This window comes from Sinocyclocheilus rhinocerous, unplaced genomic scaffold, assembly GCF_001515625.1.
Source record: "Sinocyclocheilus rhinocerous isolate Xijiao unplaced genomic scaffold, SAMN03320098_v1.1 scaffold561, whole genome shotgun sequence".
NCBI lineage: Eukaryota > Metazoa > Chordata > Actinopteri > Cypriniformes > Cyprinidae > Sinocyclocheilus > Sinocyclocheilus rhinocerous.
Window position 1 is genome coordinate 1,484,232 of NW_015641041.1, and position 5,109 is coordinate 1,489,340.

The 5,109-nt window shown below is 38.1% G+C and overlaps 1 protein-coding gene across 1 annotated transcript in view; it reads left to right on the plus strand.

The window, feature by feature from the left end:
* LOC107754377 (plexin-B2-like) overlaps nucleotides 1-5,109 on the plus strand; it is a 190,075-nt gene that overhangs the window by 41,922 nt on the left and 143,044 nt on the right. The window contains exon 2 of the mRNA XM_016570792.1: nucleotides 3,975-4,014. The gene's annotated coding sequence lies outside the window, so the exon portion shown is untranslated. The remainder of the gene's footprint in view (nucleotides 1-3,974; nucleotides 4,015-5,109) is intronic.

Sequence of the window (5,109 nt, forward strand, 5' to 3'; positions counted from 1 at the left end):
CAGCTGACCCAGTGCATTGTGATTGGCCGAACACCACAAGCACGCGTCGGAAATGTAACGCCCCTTACCATAATCGCGAGCTTCAGCTTTCAAAGGAGATATCAAGACAGTTAATAATGTCGTTAGTTTTACCATCAGTTCAAGCCCAAGTTCAACAGAGTCGTGTGACAGACACAGTGATGATGCAGTACACAAGCCGCGGTTAAGACAGTTTGCCTTTAAATTACATTATATTTGTCTCGAATTGTTGTTAATGTACATAATGAATTGTGTATTGTGCATTTTCAGCAAAACGTTTGTCTTTCTGTGGCTCTAATAAAGTCTGTGTGCTTCATTTATAGAGCTATAATATAGGTTGCGCTTTCTCTTTCCGTTTGCTCCGTTTTTTAAACACCGAACTTCAAACTCATCCATGCCAAATTGTTCATTCTTGAAGTAAACTTGTGTCCGTTTGGTGATTAAATAAACTGTTTTAGACCGCTGCTCGAGTTGAACGCGACGCGTCCGGAGTGTGTGTGATACCGGTGAGTTCTCCTAGACTCAGCGCTGCGCTTTTATTTTGATTAGATAATCATCAAGTGTTCAAGAATAGAAGCAGTTAAAGTGTGAGAGTATACATACAATATCCATATGTATATAATTTTAATGCTATAGCCTTTGTGTATATATTTAAAGATGTGCATCAAAATGTAAATTCTTTCATCAGTAACTCAACCTCATGTCATTCGAAACCCATAAGGCTTTCATTCATCCTCCAAACACAAATTAAAGTTCATAAAGTTCATAAAGACATAGTAAAAGTAATCTATATGAATTGAGCTGTTTAATCCAAGTCCAACGAAATTATCGCTTCATATAATAAACAGATTTAATTTAGTCTTTTTATTCACATGGAAGGCCAAACAAAGTAGTTTCGCTTTCACAACGAAACCCATGGCGGGCTAGAGTGAGCGGAGGGTGGCGGCCTAGATTGAGCGGAGGCCGGCTTGAGTGAGCGGCGGCGGGCGGGATTGAGTGAGCGGAGGCGGGCGGGCTTGAGAACGGCGCCGTCGGCGGATTCGACGAAGGAGCGGCCGGCGGGCTTGCGGCAACCACATGTGACGACCCGCACCAAGAGCTTGTAACACTCCAAAGAGAAAGGACAAATTGAAATCATTTGACCCCTTTAAGAAAATGATGTCTCTCCAGCTCATGTTCTCGTCTCGTTTCAGGCTCGTTCGCTCACTCTCCTTTTATAAATATTCACAGGCTTGCATTCACAGACCCCAAAGTGTGAATCCGCGAATTCACTCGACACTCCAGTGAGTAGTAAGGTTTGATCCCTCTTTCACTCGCCTTTTTCACTCGTACTCTCACCTTCTAATTTCTCTCTCTCACTTGACTTTCTTTAGTGTGGCGTCTCCTTTGGATTCCCACTCTATCCGGATGTTTGCCTGCAGACTGCATCACGTTTTTTCCCTTCGTATAATTCTCTTCATCGCATCGTTAAAGACTCCTCTTTATCTTCCTCGCATCATTTTTCACATTTGTGTGAGAAACGCAATTTTTGCAGTGTAATCTCAACCTCATTTTCTTAATCAGTATTTTTGTCTTTTGTATTTTTTATTTAAAAAATTTCTAATAATTCTTGGAAGATAAATTGACTTGTTAAAACTTGTTTTTGAAGAATTTATATTGAATTCTATTTTATTTTTCTCATCCAATTTGAATGAATAAATCTAATAAATATGTAGTGAGGTGTATGCTAAATACAAGAAGAAAAATTATAATAGCATAAGAAAATCATTGAATATTCAATATGTATTCTCTTAAGACAAGAAATGCTGATTAGGATTTTTTTAAAATTTTTGTTCACATTCCAGCAAAAACAACACAACCGTTAAAAAGTTTGGGGTCAGTAAGATTTTTATGCTCACCAAAGATGCATTTATTTGATCAAAAATACAAATAAAACCAATATTATCTGTAATATTATTACAATTTAAAATAACTGTCTTCTCTTTGAATATATTTGAAAATTTAATTTATTCTTGTGTTGTAAAACTGAATTTTCAGCATCAGTACTCCAGTCTTCAGTGTCACAGAAATCATTCTAATATGCTGATTTCCTACTCAAGAAACATTTATTATTATTATCAATCTTGAAAACAGTTGTGCTGCTTCATATTTTTGTGGAAAATATATATTTTTTTCAGGATTATTTAATGAATAGTAATTTCAAAAGAACAGCATTTATTTGAAATATAAATCTTATGTAACATTATAAATGTATTTACTGTCACATCTTTACTGAATAAAAATATAAATGTATTTCAAAAAAACAACAAAACAAAAAACATACTGACCCCAAACTTTTGAACTGTAGTGAGTATTGTGATGCATATTGTTAATGTAGTATATAATTACTTGTACACTAAAATTATGTTCACACTGCCCACCCCTGGTTGAGATCTACTTTAGACAGCTTGACGCTTGTAGATAAGGGATACGTTGAAACTGTATTTGTTTAGCATTTGCATTGGCAGCTTTTAATACCATTTGAGCCTTGAGTGATTTTAAACAGGCTGCTGTTAGCTGATTGTTAACGTTTAGTGCGACATGGCTGCGGTTTCACTGGGGCTGCAAATGAAAGGATGAAGCAGTACTGCACATCACTGAAATCCAGCACTGGGCCCAATACCGAGCCCTGTGGGACACCGTAATGGCTGCATGTACCGCAGATTTCATATTGTTGCACTGCTGGAGCTAATGGGGCGGCGTTTGGGTGAATGCTTGAATCTCACATTACTCACAATCTGCGCCTCTAATGGCTCTTCAACATTTTAAATAGTTTTCACTGCTAAAACAAGCTCTTGGCAGGTCCTTGATTAGGGCATCAGCGGACTTGCAATGATTTTCTGCGTTGTTGTTTTTTATGGAAATATTGATATCTAAAACCATGCTTACACTGAGTGAGACAAAGGGTCAGCTCACTTAAAAGTTCAGTTCAAGAAGTTTAACCCGTTTATTCTAATTTAACCAGATGCTGGTTAAACCGCTACGTCATGTGTATTTAAATGAAGGTGTCATCAGAACTGACCTGGAAAAGGTGGAATCGCATCATTCAAGTTGCATTTTGCACTTTTTTTAATGTGTTTGTACCGTAACTGATTTGCATAATTTCTTTTAGTGAATTGGGTGCAAAAACAACGCATATAAGTGTGTTCTTAGCAAATCCCTCGCCTAAATATTTAAAGAGTCATATTCCTCTTGCTCTATTCATTCTCCATTGTTGCGAGATGTGTTGACGCTCTGGGAATGACTTGCAGACAGATGTGGTCTAGCTTTGCTCCTTGTTGACAGACTCCCGCTGGTTTTGGCTCCGATACCAGTGTGGGAATCGTCACATCCAACACCTGTTCCTCTGCTAAGCACCTTCTTGTCTTCCTGAATGATTTGCTCTCTCAGGGAAATTTCTGCGAGGCTTTATCTGTTTTCTTCCTTGTCACTTTCTCTCTCCCTCAATCTCTCCTTCTCCGCTTAAGCTCATTAAATGTTTCCGAGAGAATAGGAAATCAATGGCGCATACGGTGTGTGAGAACTTTTTTCTTGATTTGTTTTACCCTGTATTTATCTGTTTTCACATATCGCTCTCTTTCCTTCATTTCTCTCATTGTTTGGCAAGATAAATTTACTTGAGAAGCAAAATTGCGGAAGATATTGAAGGGGTAGTTCACTGAAAAATTATTAGGGTGAGTAAATAATGTCAGAATATTCATTTTTAGGTGAACGATCCAATTTTTGCAAGCAAGTTTATGCTTAAAATGAGTTTGCCATTGGGGTAAGACAAACTAAACCAATTTTAAGAGAGTATATCTTGAATTAAATCTTAATATCCAATGCAATCTTGCTTCTCAAGTAAATTTACCTTGATGTTTAGACATTTGTACCGGAAAGCAAGACAAATACTGATTAAGAAATGTATTTTTTTTCAGATTTTCCCACTCATCTTCCTCTGGGGCGGCAGACTGTAAGGTAGGAATATGGTGGTTTTCAGATGTGCTCTTTATCTTATTGGCAGATGAGCCATGGCTTGGTGGCCTGTCCGGTGTTTCTAGTTGAAATGGCTATGCAGCACTTGGTTAGGTTCCAGCACGACCTTTATTCATCCTGACACACATCAGGCTTCTGGATCGCAGCGGGAAGAGCTGCTGGAAGGAAAACGAGAATGTGTCTGATCGCTTCAAATGTTTATCGTTTCCCCCCTCTCATTCAATCATCCTTACTGGCTCTCTCAGCGCGGAGCTGTGGGTTTGATTAGTCAGCCTAGTGGAGGTTGACAGCATGCTAAACTGCCTTTCTAAAGTGACTTAAATCAGGTTTCTTCCTTAAGATGACCCTATTTGCTTTCTTTTTAGTTCATGTCTTTGGTCTTGTTGTACATTATTTATCAGGTTCTCTGATTTCTAAACTAGAAATGACCATATCAGCCTCTGAAATGGCTTTTTTTTTCCATTGACATGAATCAAACTTGCACATGTGGGGAAAATAATCTTAATCTCAAAACCTTGAATTCCAAGAGCCAATCAAATCTTATGTGGGCGGGGCTTGGTTTAGTTAATGATTTATTACTGGGTATTATGATTTACCCGGAAATATGCCGCACATTAGGGTTGTCAAAAAAAATTCTAATTTCGAATATTCGTCGAATTTAAAATAAAAATCCACATTCGAATGCAAAAACGTTGCATTCGAATTTTAGGTGTGTGTTAAGGAGGCAGCCTTATCAGTGGTGCACGAGATGCGATGACGATGTAAGCTTCGTTGCATTATAATGTTTTTGTTAACCTATCCAGTTGAAGCCACTAGATGCGGCGCTGCTGCGTTGTTAATTAGAAATATTGCGGGAAAAGAGAACATCAATGTGGAGAAGATCTTGTGTACGTCACAACTAAAACCAAGCTGTTCAAACAGAACGCATATTTTGCGCATTTTCTAGAGGGACATCCATCACCGTTGCACTCGCGTCTCTCACAAAAGAGCCACATGTTTAGAAAGCCATGTAAAATTAATGCTAGTTCAACTTTGAAAAAACATATCTCGAGACTTTATGGCGGGGTTTTTTCCCCC